This window comes from Papio anubis, chromosome 9 (genome assembly GCF_008728515.1).
Source record: "Papio anubis isolate 15944 chromosome 9, Panubis1.0, whole genome shotgun sequence".
Lineage (NCBI taxonomy): Eukaryota > Metazoa > Chordata > Mammalia > Primates > Cercopithecidae > Papio > Papio anubis.
In genome coordinates this window covers 88,046,278-88,065,019 of record NC_044984.1, presented here as the reverse complement: position 1 = coordinate 88,065,019, position 18,742 = coordinate 88,046,278, and the positions used below count along the sequence as shown (strand labels likewise).

The 18,742-nt window shown below is 41.4% G+C and overlaps 1 long non-coding RNA gene across 1 annotated transcript; it reads right to left on the bottom strand.

Moving 5' to 3' along the window:
- Positions 1 to 13,403: 13,403 nt before the first annotated feature.
- Positions 13,404 to 18,050, bottom strand: LOC103875973. The gene is made up of 3 exons (XR_002515776.2): positions 16,064 to 18,050; positions 14,529 to 14,602; positions 13,404 to 14,085 (listed from the first exon to the last, which is right to left on the bottom strand). It is a non-coding gene; the product is annotated as an uncharacterized LOC103875973 (long non-coding RNA).
- Between the last annotated feature and the right edge of the window lie 692 nt (positions 18,051 to 18,742).

Sequence of the window (18,742 nt, the reverse complement as noted above, 5' to 3'; positions counted from 1 at the left end):
CTATTCTCACACTGCTGTAAAGAACTGCCAATACTGAGTAATTTATAAAGAACAGAGCTTTAATTAACTCATAGTTCCTCATGGCTGGGGAGGCCTCAGGAAACTTAAAATCATGGCAGAACGTGAAGGGGAAGTAGACACCTTCTTCACAAGGCAGCAGGAGAGAGAGAGAAGCCCAGGGGAAATTGCCATTTATTAAAACCATCAGATCTCACGAGAACTCCCTCACTATCATGAGAACAGCATGGGGGAAGCTACCTCCATGATCCAATCACCTCCCACCAGGACCCTCCCTCAACACCTGGGGATTTGGGTGGGGACACAAAAACAAACCATATCATCCCTGTTCCTCTTCATCTCTCTGTGTATGTGTAAATGCATAGACAAACATAATAAAAGGTGCACACAGTAAGTCAATAAGCATGATTATGTTTGGGAAGGAGATGGGGATGTCCAGGGAGAGCAGATTTGGAGGGAAATTTTGTTATCTGAATGGTTTTACATATAAATATATTCTCACACTACTTGTTGTATTAGTTTGGTTTTACACTGCTATAAAGAAGAAGGCACCTTCTTTACAAGGTGGCAGGAGAAAGAGCAAAGGGGGAAGTGCCAATTTTTTAAATTTATTTTAATTTTTTTAGAAGGAGTTTCACTCTTGTTGCCCAGGCTGGAGTGCAATGGTGTGATCTCGGCTCACCACAACCTCTTTCTCCCGGGTTCAAGCAATTCTCCTGCCTCAGCCTCCCGAGTAGCTGGGACTACAAGCGCCTGCCACCACGCCCAGCTAATTTTGTGTTTTTAGTAGAGATGAGGTTTCTCCATGTTGGTCAGGCTGGTCTCGAACTCCCAACCTCAGGTGATCTGCCCACCTCAGCCTCCCAAAGTGCTGGGATTACAGGCGTTAGCCACTGTGCCCAGCCAGAAGTGCCACTTTTAAAACCATCAGATCTCATGAGAACTCACTCACTACCATGTGAACAGCACGGGGGAAACCACTTCCATGATTCAGTCACCTCCCATCAGGTCCCTCCCTCAACATGTGGGGATTACAATTTGGGATGAGATTTGGGTGAGGACACAGAGCCAAACCATATCATTCCACCCCTGGCCCCTTCCAAATCTCATGTCCTTTTCACATTTCAAAACCAATCATGCCTTCCCAACAGTCCCCCAAAGTCAAAGTCTTAACTCATTCCAGCATTAACCCAAAAGTCCAAGTCCAAAGTCTCATCTGAGACAAGGCAAGTCCCTTCCACCTATGAGCCTAAAATAAAAAACAAGTTAGTTACTTCAAAGATATAATGGTGGTACAGGTGTTGGGCAAATGTTCCCATTCCAAATGGGAGAAATTGACCAAAACAAAGGGGCCATAGGCCCCATGCAAGTCCAAAACCCAGAGGGCAGTCATTAAATCTTAAAGCTCCAAAATGATCTCCTTTGACTCTATGTCTCATAATCAGGGTACACTGATGCAAGGGTTGGGCTCTCAAGGCCTTGGGCAGCTCCACCCCTGTGGCTCCGCAGGGTACAGCCCCTACAGCTGCTTTCAAGGGCAGGTGTTGAGTGCCCGCGGCTTTTTCAAGCACATGGTGCTAGCTGTCAGTGGATCTATCATTCTGGGGTCTGAAAGACAGTGGCCCTCTTCTTATAGCTCCACTAGGCAGTGCCCCAGTAGGGACTCTGTATGGGGTCTCCAACCTCACTCCTGGTACCAATTTTCTATATTAGTTCATTTTCACACTGCTATAAAAACTGCCTGAAACTGGGTAATTTATTAACAAAAGAAGTTTAATTGCATCACAGTTCTGCATGGTTAGGTAGGCCTCAGGAAACTTAAAATCATGGCAGAAGGTGAAGAGGAAGCAGACAAGGTGGCAGGAGAGAGCGAAGGGGGAAATGCCACTCTTAAAACCATCAGATCTCATGAGAACTCACTTACTATCATGAGAACAGCATGGGGGAAACTGCCCCCCATGATCAAATCACCTCCCATTAGGTCCCTCCCTCGACATGTGAGGATTACAATTCGAGATGAGATTTGGGTGGGGATACAGAGCCAAACCATATCACTTGTATACTTTAAAAAAATGTTTTCTAAAGGATGTGTATGCAAAGATGCTTATGATAGCATCATTTGCAGTGATTAGAAGTTAAAAACAACCCCTTAGGAGAATAGTTAGATACGTGCTGGTCACAACATTTCATGTAGACATAGTAAGTTGTGCTTTAAAAGAAGAATTGACAGGAAATGACATGGTGGATTGTTATGTGAAACACACAAAGATTCAATGCAAAAAATATAGGCACACTTTACCAGAAACATTAAGGAAAGTTGTTTGAGCTAAAAGCAAGTGATCCCAGAGAATAATTTGATTCTACACAAAAAAACCGAAGAGCATCAATAAAGGTAATTATGTAGGTGATTATAAGAGAAAATTGAAACACATATTTATTTCCCTTTCTTCTTTTTATAAAAGCAATCATATAAAATAATATATATATATAATTGTATTGTTAGGCCCATAACATAAAGTCCTGTAATGTATTTGGCAATAACAACACAAAGAAGGTAGATGGTAGCAAAATTGTATTGGAGTAAGTAAGTAACACCAGATAGTAGCTCATATCCAAAGGAATAAATGAAGAGAACAAGAAAAGGTAAATAAGGTTAGTATAACAGACTCTATAAATATACACTTGCTTTCTTTTCTTCTCTTGACTTCTTTAAAAGACATAAAATGATATGAAATAATAATTATAATAATATATTGTTGGATTTCTATTATATACACATATTATATATGTAACAAAAATGGCACCAAAAAAAGGAAGGAGAAAATAGGGCTATGTAGGAATAAAGTTTCTATATGTTACTATAATTAATTTAGTATAAATCTGAAGTTAATTCTGATAAGTTAAGATATATATGGGAGCACCTAGAGCAACCACTAAGAAAATACCTCAAAAATGCAATGCAAAAAAAAAAAAATCATTCAAGGAATTAAAATGTTATGCTAGGAAATAATCACTTAACGCAAAAGAAAGCGGCAAAGGAGAATAGAGGAACAAAGACAAGAGGCAGAAAACACGAAAACCAAAATAGCAGATATAAAAGCAATTACATCAATAATAACAGTAAATGTGAATAGATTAAACAAGCCAGTCAAAAGGCAAAAATTGCCAGTATGTTAAAAACAAGATCTAATTATATGCTGTCTATAAGAGACACACTTTAGATTTAAATATTCAAATAGGTTGAAAGTTAAAGGATAGAAAAAGATATACTATGCAAACAGCAGCCATAAGAAAGCTGAAGTGGCAATACTAATTTCAGACAACACAGATTTTTAAGAAATGTTTCTAGAAATAAAGAGGGACATTTTACAATGATAACAAGGTCAATCAATCAGGGAGATATAACAATTATAAACATATCTCTGCACTTAACAATGGAGCTCCAAAACACATAATGTGAAAAATAACAAAACTAAATGAAGAAATAGACAATTCAACAATAATAGCTAGAGACTTCAATATCCTACTTTCAATAATTAATAGAATTAGGCAGAAGATCAACAACAAAAAAGGAAGACTTGAACAACACCATAAACCAACTAGACCTAACAGATACCTATAAAACATTTTACTAAACAGAATACATATTCTTTTCTAGTGCGCAGAGAACATTTTCCAGGATACATGATGTGGTATTGGCCCTATTCTTTTCTTGCTGTTGTTGTTGTTGTTGTTGTTGTTGTTGAGACCGGGTCTCACTCTGTTGCCCAGGTTGGGGTGCAGTGGCACAATCTCAGCTCACTGCAACTTCTGCCTCCTGGGTTCAAGCAATTCTCCTGCCACAGCCTTCCAAGTAGCTGACACTATAGGCAAGTGCCACCACACCTGGCTAATTTTTGTATTTTTAGTAGAGACGGGGTTTCACCATGTTGCCCAGGCTGGTCTTGAACTTTTGGCCTCAAGTAATCCACCCGCCTCAGCCTCCCAAAGTTCTGGGAACATAAGCATGAGCCAACTTGCCCGGCCAGCCCTACTCATCTCAATAAATTCTAAAAAGATTGAAAATTTTTTTCAACTTTTTTTTTTTTTTTTTTAGATTCAGAGGATTCATGTGCAGGTTTGTGACATGGGTATATTGCATGATGCTGAGGTTTGGGGTCTGACTAATCCCACCACCCAGGTAGTGAGCATAGTATCCAATAGATAGTTTTTCAACTGATGCCCCATTCCTCTCCTCCCCCTCCTATCTAGTAGCCCCCCCATGTCTATTGTTCACATCTTTGTGCCCATGTGTACTCAATGTTGAGCACTCAGTTATAAGTGAGAGCATGCAGTATTTGGTTTTCTGTTTCTGGGTCAATTTGCTTAAAATAATGGCTTCGGCTGGGCATGGTGGCTCATGCCTGTAATCCCAGCAGTTTGGGAGGACGAGGTGGGCAGATCACAAGGTCAAGAGTTCGAGACCAGCCTGACCAACAGGGTGAAACCCCATCTCTACTAAAAATATATAAATTAGCCAGAAGTAGTGGTGCAAGCCTGTAATCCCAGCTACTCGGGAAGTTGAGGCAGGAGTTGAACCCGGGAGGTGGAGGTTGCAGTGAGCAGAAATGGCATCATTGCACTCCAGCCTGGGTGACAAACTGAGACTCCATCTCAAAAAAAAAAAAAAAGTAATGGCCTCCAGTTGCATTCATGCTGCAACAAAGGGCATGATTTCATTCTCTTTTTAATGGCTGTGTAGTATTCCATGGTGTATATGTATCATATTTGCTTTATGCAATAAAAGGTTTGAAATTATGCAAAGAATATTCTCTGACCACAACAGAATTAAATTAGAAATCCACAAATATGTGGAAATTAAACAACAGATTTTTAAATAACAAATGGATCAAAAAAAATCACAAAGGAAATTAGAAAATGCTTTGAGGCAAATGAAAATGAAAGCCCAACCTACAAAAGAAACTGAAAATGAACTAAATAAATGGAAAGACATCCCCTGTTCATTGATTAAAGACTTAATATTGTTAGGCTAGCAATACTCCCCAAATTGATCCACAAATTCTGTGCCATTCCTATCAAAATTCCAGGTTGCCTTTTTGCAGAAGTTGACAAGCTAATCTTAAAATTCATATGAAAATTCAATAGTCCCAAAAATAATCCAAACAATCTTGAAATAGAAGAATGAAGTTTAGGATTCATACTTCCCAACTACAAAACTCACAAGAAAGTTACAATAATCAAGACAGTGCACTATTGGCTCCAGGATAGACATATAGATCAACAGCATATAATTCAGAGTTAGAAGTAAACCTTCATACTTACAGTCAATCGATTTTTGAAGAGTGCCCAAACAATTCAGTGGGGGGAGAATAATTTCTTCAACAGATGGTACTGGAAAAATTGGATAGCCTACTGAATAAAGTAGGACCCCTATCTCTTACCATCTACAAAAATTAAATCAAACTAGATCAAAGACATCTTAAATGTATGAGCTAAAACTATAAAACTCTTAGAAGAAAAGATAGGTGAAATCTTTCTGACCTTGTATTAAGCTTCTTAGATCTAACATGAAAAGCACAGCAACAAAAGGAAAAATAGATACACTGAACTTTGCCAAAATTAAAAATTTTTGTGCTTCAAAGTATACCATCAAGAAAGTGGAAGACAGCCCACAGAATAAGAGATAATATTTACAAATCACATATCTTATAAAGGAATTGTAACTACAATATATAAAGAATGCCTACAACTCAATAATTTAAAAGACTAATAAGCCAACTAAAAATTGGCCAAGGATTTGAATGACCTTCCCAGGAAGATACATAAATGGCCAATAAATACATGGTAAGATGCTTAACATAATTGGCTATCAAGAAAATGCAAATCAAAGCCACAATGAGATACCACGCAAAAAAAGTTTGCTAATAAGTGCGGGCAAGGATGTGGAGAATCTAGAATAATACTGGTACACTGCTAATGGGAATGTAAAATGGTGCCGCACCTTTGAAAGAAAAAAGTCTAGAAGTTTCCCCAAAAGGTTAAACATAGAGTTACCATTTGACCCAGAAATTCTATTCCTAGGCATGTACTTAAGAGAAAAACAAACACATATGTGCATATAAAAACTTATACACAAATCTTCATAGCAGCATTATACACAACAGCCAAAATGTGGAAACAACCCAAATGGCCATCAACTGATGACCATATAAATAAAATGTGGTATATTAATGCCATGGAATACTACTGGCCATAAAAAGGAATGAAGTACTAACTAATACATCCTATAACATGAATGAACCTTGAAAATATTATTCTAAGTGAAAGAAGCAAGACATGAAAGGCTGTGTATTATATTTATTATGAAATGTCCAGAATAGGCAAATCTTTAGAGGCAAAAATAGGTAAGTGATTGCCTAGGGAGGGAAGGAGGGTAGGATTAGATGGAAAATGACTCCTAATGAATATGAGGTTACTTCTTGGGGTGATGAAAATGTTATAAAACTTGTTATTATGGTTGTACAACTCTATGAAATACTAAAAATCATTGAAATTGTATACTTTAAGTAGGTGACTTATAAGGTATGTAAATTATATCTCAATAAAGCTGTTATTTTTAAAATATAGAAAAAAATCTACAGAGAAAATTATTGAATAGTAATTAACTTTGGCTAATTCCTATTAACCGGAGATTACAGATGGCTTTTAGTTCTTCTTTGTATAGTTCTGCATTTCCTAAATTCTCTATTACCATATACTGTTATGTCATCAGAGAGTTATAAATATTTCAAAATAATTCTTTATTCATTCAACAAATACTTGGTAAACACTTTTCAGGAGACAAGTATTGAGATTCAGAAAATAATGTAAGTCCCTCCTTGTGGTAGGCCATTCTTGCATTACTATAAAGGAATACCTGAGACTGGGTAATTTATAAAGAAATGAGATTTAGTTGGCTCACAGTTCTGCAGGCTGTACAGGAATCATGGCACCAGCATCAGCTTCTGGGGAGGCCTCAAGAAGCTCACAATCATGGTGGAAAGCAAAGGGGGAACAGGCATCTCACATGGTGGGGAGGAGGAGCAAGGTTGGGTAGGTGCTACACATTTATAAATGACCTGATCCTATGAGAACTCACTATTACCAGCCACAAACTATGAGGGATCCACCTCATGAGCCACACATCTCCCACCAGAACTCATCTCCAACATGGGAGATTATCATTCAACATGAGATTTGGAGGGGACAAACATCCAAACCATATCACTCCTCTCATAAAGCTCAAAATTTAAGATGACATGAAGGTTTAGAGAGTGCTGTAACATAGTTGCATACAAGGTATAGTGGTGGATGAAAAGTTCTGGTGCTATTTGGAAAGGTGAGAAGGCTGTAAGGGGGTAGCTTGAGTTGAGTCTTGAAGGATACGTAGGAGTTCTCCAGGTGGATGAGGTGGAGAAGGGCATTCTGGGAAGAGAATAGTATGTTCAGAGGCTCTGATGTAAAGCATCCTGCTTGGTAATTGCGTGATTCATTAGGTATATCTGGATTTTAAAGCCTGTTGGGAGGTTGCAGTGGGGGTAGAGGAAGGCCAGCAAGATAAGGCTAGCAGGGTGAGCCGTGCTAAGCAGTGAGGACTGAGCACATTCAGCAACGGCAGCGTCCTATAGAATTTATGGCTGCATTCAGCAGTGACCAGATATTACCTTAAGAAGCCTTCAAGGAGTACATTGTTAAGAGAGAACAGCATCTGTGGGATAAATAGAAAGAGGCTCATTTACTTTAACTACACCCCAGAAAGATCTAAGCAATGATCTCAGGTTGGAAAGAACCAAACCTTTGGCAAAATAGTCTAAAACCCACGCGCTGAGGATTTGCCGTGGTGTCCACCTTGGGTCCCACTTGCTTCTGTTGTTGCTTTTATCAGGCCTTTTTCTCGTGGTTACTGAGCACTCCGTATTTGTAGGCCTGCTTTAAAATACAAGATAGAGTTGCACCACTACCTCAGTTAGTCTCATTATTGAGGGATTTCAGATACAGGGTTTTGACGCGGAGCAGTTGAAGGTAGCAAAGCAACCAACACAGTGTGCTAAGAGACCAGTTTTCTTTTTACAAAATAGTAATGATACGGAATTATTTTCACCAAGTAATTATTATTAATTTTGTTTTTTTTGTTTGTTTGTTTGTTTTGTTTTTTTGAGATGGAGTCTCTCTCTGTTGCCCAGGCTGGAGTGCAGTGGCGCGATCTCGGCTCACTGCAACTTCCGTCTCCTGGGTTCAAGCAATTCTCTCGCCTCAGCCTCCTGAGTAGCTGAGATTACAGGCACCCACCACAATGCCCGGCTAATTTTTGTGTTTTTAGCAGAGACTGGGTTTCTCCATGTTGACCAGGCTGGTCTCAAACTCCTGACCTCAGGTGATCCACCCGCCTTGGCCTCCCGAAGTGCTGGGATTACAGACATGAGCCACCACGCCCGGCCCTCAATAATCCGTAAGCTTTGAAGGGCTGAATCCTGAGTTTGACAATTTTGCCTAAACCTGGGACTTGGTTAAAGATTAAATAACTATACCTTTATTTCAACTGCACGAACTAGAAAACTAAAAAACAAGTGAAGACATGCACTGAGAAAGTAGAGTATACTATGACGGTAAATAGAAACTTTTTTAGCATTTTAATGAGAGAGAGACAGAGTGTGTGTGTGTATGACACATCAACACAAATAAATAAAAGAACTGGTGAGGATAGATGAGTCACTGAGAAGGTTTAAAACTATTTGGCTCCCCCAGGAGACGACCAGATAGACGGTGAATGATTCAGCATGGGAAATAACCAGTAAGAGCAAATGCAAATGCTAAAGGGATATGAAAGAAATCTCAGAGGTGGGGAAAACAATGGGGTCTTCACTTGCCACTGAGAGTTTTAAAAAGATTATCTTTAGTAAAAGGCAGAGCTTCAACCTGCTTGTTCTAAAGGTAGCTCATAAGGTATAGTTGAGAAAGACATTAGCCACTATATTTAGCTATTAACCCAAGAAGATTGTTACCACAAAGAAACTTCTTGTTAGGTCTTGTTTTAGGGTTCTATCTTTAGTATGAAATCAGAAACAACTTTGCCCACACAGTGGCATACTGTGTACTTCTACTTATTCCACCCTGCCCCCCAACTTAATGGGAGCCTTACTAAAGGTTCCAACAATTTCTGATGCCTGCAGCATTCATGCATCACACTCTGTTCTGCTCTTATAAAACAGTGCCCTCCAGAGTGACTTGCGTGATGAGTATTGTCTTAGTCTATTTATGCTGCTCTAACAAAACACCTAAGAATTGGTAATTAACACGTAATAGATTTTTTTTTTTTTTTTAGATGGAGTCTCGCTCTGTTGCCAGGCTGAGTGCAGTGGTGCAGTCTCGGCTCACTGCAACCTCCGTCTCCCAGGTTCAAGTGATCCTCCTGCCTCAGCCTCCCAAGTAGCTGGGACTACAGGTGCCTGCCACCACACCTGGCTAATTTTTTTGTATTTTTAGTAGAGACAAGGTTTAACCATGTTGGCCAGGATGATCTCGATCTCTTGACCCACCGCAGCCTCCCAAAGTGCTGGGATAACAGGCGAGAGCCACCGTGCTTGGCCAGAAATTTATTTTTCATAGTTCTGGAGGCTGGGAAGTCCAAAGTCAAAGTGCTGGCAGGTTTGGTGTCTGGTGAGGGCCTAGTCTTTGCTTTCAAGATGGCGCCTTGACCTCTATGTCCTCACGTGGTAGAAGGGATGGAAGGATAACAAGGGACAAACACTAGTTTCCTCCAGACCTTTTACAAGGTGGCTAATTCCATTCATGAGCCTTTCACTCTCATGACTGAAGACCCCACCTATTAATATTCATGACTAAGACTAGATGCAGTGGCTCAGGCTGGGTGTGGTGGCTCACACCTGTGATCCCAGCACTTTGGGAGGCTGAAGTGGGTGATCACCTGAGGTCAGGAGTTTGAGACCAGCCTGGCCAACATGACAAAACCCTGTCTTCACTAAAAATACAAAAATTAGCTGGACATGGTGGTGGGTGCCTGTAATCCCAGCTACTTGGAAGGCTGAGGCAGGAGAATCACTTGACCTCAGGAGGCGGAGGTTGCAGTGAGCTGAGATCACGATTGCACTCCTGCATGGGCAGCAGAGCGAGACTCTGTCTCAAAAAAACAAAAAATTCATGATTAAATGTCAACTTACAAATTTTAGAGTATGCATTTAGACCATAGTTAGTACCTACAGGGTAGTGCCCACGTCTCTATATAGCATTTTAAATGGCATCTTAGATGTTCACGTAGAGATACCATAAGTATTTGTTGGTGTTTGTGTAAGTCCGTTTTCATACTGCTGTAAAGAACCTCCCTGAGACTGGGTAATTTATAAAGGAAAGAGGTTTAATTGATTCACAGTTCCACATGGCTACGGAGGCCTCAGGAAACTTACAATCATGGCTGAAGGTGAAGGGGAAGCAAGGCACGTCTTACATGGCAGCAGGAGAGAGGAGTAAGTGAGAGGAGGAAAACTTACTGGCACTTAAACCATCAGATCTTGTGAGAACTCCCTCACTATCATGAGAACAGCCTGGGGGAAGCTGCCCCCATGATCAATTGCTTCCCGCCAGGCCCTTCCCTGACAGTTGGGGGTTACAATTCGAGATGAGACTTGGTGGGGACAAAGAGCCAAACCCTATCAGTGCTGCAGGTTATCCAGGAAAGAGTAAATATCCCAGTTGAATTTCAAACTCTAAACAGCAAAGTTATCATGTTACTTTGAACCTAAACTGGACTCCTTTTTTAAGAACTGAAAGTGATTTTTTTATTTTAAAAAATCCACCTAAACTAGTCATGCCTCAAACCTTCCATAAGTTTATAGGGCTGAATCCTGAACTTGACATACAGATTCCATTTATCCAGTTGCCCTCAGGTAGGTAAATAGGTGGAGGAAGCTGGGTGTGTGTGCTTAAGCAATTACTGAGTGAGATGTCCTGGCAGTCTTGGCCTGTTCACTACCCATTGCCTCATCCCTCCTATAGGCAGATCCTGCCTTCCCACTTAAGGGCAGGAAGTGTGGGACCAACTTTCCTAGGCTTTCTTCCAATCAGGGTATTGGCATAGAAGCCAGTCTTGGCCAATTGTGAACTCAGGAGACACTCAACCAGGGTAGTTTTTTGTTTTTTAAAGTGTTTCCTTTATAAGGAAAAGAGACTAGTAAAAAGACATCTCTTCTTCACTGGTCGTGTATCTGCATGTGACGTGTGAGCCTTTGGAGGCATCAGTAGGTATGAGTGCAGCATCATAGCTGACATACCAATGATGTCAGAGAGGACAGGTGTAAGACATTAGCAGTAAGGGAACAAGAGTCTCCTACAACGCTTTTGTGCCTCTGGATGAAACCTGGAACTACCCTACCTCAGACTTCTTAATTGAGATATAAATTCTGACTTGAAGCAACTATTAGTTGGGTCTTCTATCACTCACCACTGAAGTCATCCCCACGGAATCATGGCACACTACCAAGGTGCATTCCTTATCTAAAGAAATCAGCAGCCCTCAGCTCCTGTGGGGTGCTGCAAGATAAGGATTTTACAAGAAGAGCCAGGAATCAAGATTTTTATATAAAACTCCAGAGTTTTAAATGTTGGCTCAAGCTAAAGAAAATTGTGCAGGCCAAACAAAACGTATCTGCAGGCCAAGTTCAACCTATAGGCAATTTTCAACCCCGATCTAACTAAGAGTTGTTGTAAGAACTAAATTAAATGAGTTTAAAATAAGATCAGTAATAATAACAGCACGTACTCACATCACACTTAATATGTGTCAGGAACTATTCTGCTTGCTTCACCACTTTAGTGTTCATATGTTAACTGATTTAAGTCTCAGAAGAACCTTATGAGGGAGGTGTAATTACAATCTCTATGTTACAGATAAAGAAAGTAAGGATAAGAGAAGTTAAGTAGGCTGGGCATGGCAGCTCATGCCTATAATCCTAGCACTCACTTTGGAAGGCCAAGGTGGGAAGATATCTTGAGGCTAGGAGTTCAAGACCAACCTGAACAGCATAGTGAGACTCCATATGTACAAAAAAAATTTTTTAAAATTAGCTGGGCATGATGGTGTGCACTTGTGGTCCCAGGTACTGGGGAGACTAAGGCAGGAGGATCTCTTAAGCCTGGCAGTTCGAGGCTGCGGTGAGCTATGATTGTGCCACTGTTCCTTGGGTGCTAGAGTGAGACTCTGTCTCAAAAAAAGGAGAGAGAGAAGTTAAGTAACCTTGTTCTGGTTACACAGTCATGAAGAAATGGAGCAGGCATTTGAACCCAAACCCAGGCAATCTGGATTCAGATTTCATCTCTCTTAATCAATGCATTATGTTTGTAAAATAACCAGTACAAGCTTCTGATCCATGATAAATAGTCAGTGTAATTTCCCTTCCCAACATCCCCTCATGTGCTTTGAGGCAACTTCAGAAACAGAATTGGGGATTTTCTGATGCTAAAGAAAAACAGTTTGGTATTTTAAATACTAATGAAAGTTGTCATTTCAACTGGATATCTCAAAAACTACTGTGATGTCTAGATAGGTGATCAGTATAATAATACATGGAATCTATATAGTCTTGACAGGGAATTGGAACAGTCACAAGAACGTAATACGCTCAGCTCTTGGTCGCCAGAGGACAAGAGTTGCATGAAGATGGTGAAATGTTACATCTTCAGAGAAGACCACAAACCTCCCATCATGACTGCAGCTCTCCTCACCTGGGCTCCCCAGTTGTGCAGACTTGGATAGATGGATATGGATGGATGAATGGATAGATGAATCAATGGGCTTCCCAAAGGTATTCATCGATCTGCATATACCGGGAGACACTGTTATTTTGACTCTTCCATTACAAGATGAATTACAAAATAAACTAGAGTGTCAAAGTTAAACTTATCTGGTGTAGCTAACAATTGCAGTGTTTAATCAAATCTTCACTAAGCATTCCCTAAAGAAGGGCTTAGTGAAGGAAATTGATTCCATAGAAATAAATGTAGCTCGAGGGCAGGCGCGGTAGCTCATGCCTGTAATCCCAGCACTTTGGGAGGCCAAGGTGGGTGGATCACCTGAGGTCAGGAGTTCAAGACCAGCCTGGTCAACATGGCGAAACCCCGACTTTACTAAAAATACAAAAATTAGCCAGGCATGGTGGCGTATGCCTGTAATCCCAGCTACTAGAGGGGCTGAGGCAGGAGGATTGCTTGAACCTGGGAGGCGGCGGTTGCAGTGAGCCGAGATTGTGCCACTGCACTCCAGCCTGCGGCAACAGAGCAAGACTCCATCTAAAAAAAAAAAAAAGAGAGAGAGAGAGAAAAAGAAAAGAAATGTAGCTCCAAACTGTTTAGGACAACATTGATATTGAGGAGATGAGGGGTGCCATTCACCCGAGTGTCCACAATAGAAAATGATTTAAATTTTGGTACGGCCATAGAATTGACTATTAGACTATCATTAAAACATTGTTTACAAATGGTATGTAATAAAAAAAATTATGATCCAATATTAAATGAGAAAATGATGCAAGTTGTTTATACAGAATATGTAAAAATGTATCATTTAAGTGATTTTTGAGAAAATGATACAAGTTGTTTATACAGTATATGTAAAAATGTATCATTTAAGTGACTTTTTTCTTAAACAATGAAAGACATTGAAAATGAATTATATAAGACAGGTAAGTAAACCAACAAATATTTATTAATTACCTACAATAAAGATACAAAGTAATAGACCAAAAAAAAAAAACACAAAAATTTCCAATTCCAAGATATTTCCATATAGCTGAGGAGATGAGGTGCTCTCAAATTAGATTATGAAGAAATAGATGGCAATTGAAACATGAAGATATATAACAGTTGCTATAATATCCGAAAGAGAGAAAGATTACCTTTGGCTGTGGTGATCAGGGCAGGCTGTGAAGAGGAGGAGCGTGAACTGAACCAGAGGTTAACTGGGATTTAGGCAGGCTATAGAGCATTCCAGGCAGGAATGGGAGGGATGCAGGTTCCAGGCTGATGTAAGTATGGAAACATGCAATATACGTTTAGTGTAATGCGAGGGATAAACACTTGGGACCTCAGTTGGAATCCTGGCTCCATGATTTCTCTTTAATAAGGTATGTTAACCTCTAAGGTCTCAGGATCTTCAGCCATATAAAGGGACAATAAGGGATCTCATAGGATTCCTGTGTGGATTAAGCAAGATTATTTATAGATCATGCCCACGTGGCACCCACCAGGAGCTTCCTAAATGTTAATTCCTGTGGATACTCCTTTGTCTTTCTCTTCAGCTTTCTTTGTTGTTCATTTATTCATTCATTCAGTCATCCATTCATTCAGTCAGCATGTGGGAGCACCTATGTAGCAAGTACTGTAGGGCTGGCTATGCTCTGTTTGCTCCAATCCAGCCCTGTGCCCCATCCTTCCTGCCCTGTTCTGGGGCCCCAGAATCTGACCTCTATGGACTGTGTAAGGCTGTCTTGCTCTCTGGCTTCCCGTTGGGCTTGGCCGGGAAATAATGGCAGGAAATCTGAGGGTGGGAGGAGAAAGAAGCGGGGCAACTTACCCAGTCTCCACTTGTCCCCTGCGTTGCCATGGCTGTGGTGGGTAGCTCCTTTCCCATAGCCTCAGCTCTTACCATCTCCAAACACAACTCCCCACTCTTGCCCCTTCAGTTCTACCGGTGGGGATAGCTTTCCACAGTGGTAGGCCCTGGGTGCCGCATCATGTGTTCCCTTAACCCTGCCCACATTTCTGTACCTGGTTCCTGTCTTAAATTCCCTTCAGTTAAACTCCTTTAAGAATGCCATCTAGCTGGATGTGGTGGTGTGTGCCTGCAGGCCCAGCTACTCTAGAGGCTGAGGTGGGAGGATCGCTTTAGCTCAGGAGTTCAAGTCCAACCTGGGCAACATAGTGAGACCCCTTGCTGGTACCCTGACTGATACAAACCATAAACAAGGTAGACAAGATCCTTGCCCTTATGGGGCTTATGTTCTGGTCAATAACCATACTAACATAATAGCTTTGGATACAATGAAGAAAATAAAGTAAGGTAGTGAGATAGCAACATAGAATGGCTGAGAGGGGCTACTTGAGGGAATAATTGAGCTGGGAGCTAAAGAATCAGAGGAAGCCAGCAATCCAAAGATCTGGGAGACTTCTATTTTAGGCAGTAGAGGCATACATGTAAAAGCCCTAAGGCTAGGACAAGCATGTGGTGTTGGGAGAATGAAAAGAGGCCAGTGGGGCTGAGAGTGGTGAGCTGGGGAAGGGTGGTGGGCAGCTGCTCAGAGAGGCAGGTGGGGACTGGTCAAGGGTGGACACCGTGAGCCATGGAGAAGGATTTGGACTTTAAGAGTGTCAGGAAATCTTTGAAGGGCTTGGGTGGGAGACCTGGGGGAAGGGAGGGTAATTTGAGTCATATTTTAAAACTATCATCTTCTGATTTTCTACTGGGTAGGTGTATTAGTGCATTCTCACACTGCTATAAAGAAAAATACCTGTTTATAAAGAAAAGAGGTTTAATTGGCTCACAGTTCTGCAGGCTGTACAAGAAGCACGGTGCCATCAGCTTCTGGGGAGGCCTCAGGAAACTTACAATCATGGCGGAAGGCAAAGGGGAAGCAGGCACATCTTACATGGCCAGAGCAGGAAGAAGAGAGAGTGGGAAGTGCCACACACTTTAAACAACCAGATCTCATGAGAATTCTATCACAACATCAGCACTAGGGGGTTTTGCTAAACCATTCATGAGAAACTGCCCCCATGATCCAATCATCTTCCACCAGATCCCACTTCCAATACTGGGGATTATAATTTGATGTGAGATTTGGGTGGGGACACAGATCCAGACCATATCGGTAGACAAAGGATTACACATCAGGCAAGAGTGGAGGGTACTTCTCCTGTCCAGGCCAGAGTTACTAGTGGCATGAACTAGAGTGATGGCAGCAGAAGTGGAGAGATGTAAATGGATTTGAGGTCGACTTACGCTGTGATCCTGAACTGTAACAATGCTTCAGTCTTTCCCAGCCAGTATCCTAGGCTCCTGGAGGATTGTGAAAACTCTTATTTTTTTTTTTAAATTTATATATTCATTTTGATTATTACATATTTTGAAGTTAATATAAATATGTGGAATATCTGCATGGCCGCCCTAGAGCGGAATAGCATTATCACATAATTTCAGTGGCCCCATTTAATTTTATTTCTAAGACCTCCACAGTGCCAAATAAGTGCCTACAATGACAGCATTTAACATACTGTGGTGTTTTTATTGAGACATAATATACTTAGAGGAAATACAACAATCATAGGTGCACAGTTCAATAAATTTTCACAAACTGAACATCTGCATAGAAGCAGCACAGTTTAGGAACTCAACATCACCAAGACTCCAGGAACCCATCTCCTGTCCTCTCCAAGTCGCTACTCCCACACCCTACTTTAGTTGGTCATTGAAATTTATCTGTACCAGAGAAGAGGGGAAAATCAGGAGAAAGCAGATTGCTAAAAATCCCACCCTGGGATGTGGTTAATACGGGATTCCCATCAGGAACAGGCCCACAATTTCAGTTCCTGCTTCTTGCGCCTGGTAATGAAGAACCGATCTCAGAGACTTGCAACCAGGTTATCCCCAAAGCATGAGACAGTCTGCTTAGCATATCATAGTGATATTATTTTGTGCCTGATCCCCATCAATGGACACAGCCCAGCACAGCCACTTCAGTAGTACTGAGTTTGCATAATGTTTGTTGATTAAGGCTGTGGCTCTTCTGTAGCCTTATATTTTCCCATGCCTTAGGTGAGTCATGAGAAATGAACAATAAAACAGTGATGCGTTGACTTTTGGTTTGGCCAGGTCCAGACCAAAAGGTTTTTTCACTAATCGAGAGGAAACATCCAGCTGAATCAGCTTCTAGTCACATGTACTTCCCCATCTCCTGCCCACCAATTCTTATTCATTAGACTGCCAGGGTTAAAACGGGGAAGCAGCCAAAGTTTGGTTTTGATGTAACCCTTTCATTAACCCATGACCTCATGCCTCCCACTTGTCCCCGGGGCCTGTCACTGGATGCACACATACCCCCACCCATTGAAATGCAGCCCATTGTCTCCCATTCCCTCCTAATTCTGCTTTCTCTTACGTGACAGTGGGTGGAATTGGGTTAATCAGAGGAATGCCCGATGTGGGTGGGATTGGGTTAATCAGGGGAATGCCTGATGTGGTTTGGTGGAAAGAAGACAGCATTTGAAAGTTAAGAGGCCTGGTTCTAGGTCTAATGTTGAATTCCTTAGGCTAACTATTGGAAAGTGACAGAAACTTGACTGAGCAAAAAATAAACAGAAACCCCAGTAATTAATTAGTTCCTACAGAGATCACACGTCAGGCATGGCTGTGTCAGGGTCTCCCATGATGTCATTATGAGAGACCTCAGTGCCAAACCAAGAAAACTGGATTTAATTCTCTCTATCTCTTGGCACTGCTTCCCTTAGCTGTCTACACATGGTGACAAGATGGCTGTCAACAGTCTCAAGCTTGAATCTCATCCTCTCAGCAACCCCAATGGAGCATATAAACTTCTCTTTCCAATGTCCTGAAATCATGTCTCACTGGTTTTGTTTGGCCTTCTGGGAACATAAGTCCTGGCGCTCTGATTGAAGAGGCCTAGTTCTCATGCTCATCCTGGATTTGGGAGTGAAGTCAGCACCAGCCAAAATGCTAGGACCAAGAGTGGGAAGGGCTGATTCCCCAAAGGGACTGAGGCAGGCTAAAGCAATGGATATCTTCCTTAACCATGAATTAATCATGAGAGCTTAGATGAATCTTTCCACCTCTGAGCCTGGTTTCTCTGTAAAATAAGAGGAATGGACCCTGTAACCTCTAAGGTCCCTTCTACTTTCACACTCTAGGCCAGGCTCAGTGGCTCACACCCGTAATCCCAACACTTTGGGAGGCAGTGGCGGGTGGATCACTTGAGGGCAGGAGTTCGAGACCAGCCTGGCCAACATGGTGAAACCCTGTCTCTACTAAAAATACAAAAATTAGCTGAACACGGTGGCGCATGCCAGTAATTCCAGCTACTTGAGAGGCTGAGGCATAAGAATCGCTTGAACCCGGGAGGTGGAGGTTGCAGTGAACTGAGATGGTGCCATTGCACTCCAGCCTGGGCGACAGATCGAGGCTCTGTCTCAAACAAAACAAAACAAAACAAATACTTTCACACTTTAGAACTCCACCTAATATCCCTTGTAAATTATATACTGTTTTCACTTCTCAGAGGAGAATACCTTAATCCAATTAAAATGAGGATCTGCAGTGACATAACTGCCTGCTCAGGGATGTCATAGGAAAACAAGCCAGAGAGATTGGTGCCAGTGGAGATAAACGGATGGAATCTGAAGCATTTATTCCTTGATAAATTCAACCAACAATTATGGCATACTTCTATATCTTAAGAGCTGTACTAGACTCTGGGAATGAACAATGAGCCAAACAAAGTCCTTGCTCTCTAAAACAACAGTCCTGAGGTGGGTGCAGACAAGTAGGCCACTGAGGAACAATTCAGAATGTCAAGCAAGGGCAGAGGCAGGATGATAAGCAGCTGAGAAAAGGGGCACCTATCCCAGTGGGAGAGAGGGTTAAGGCATGAGAAGACAAGGAGAGAGT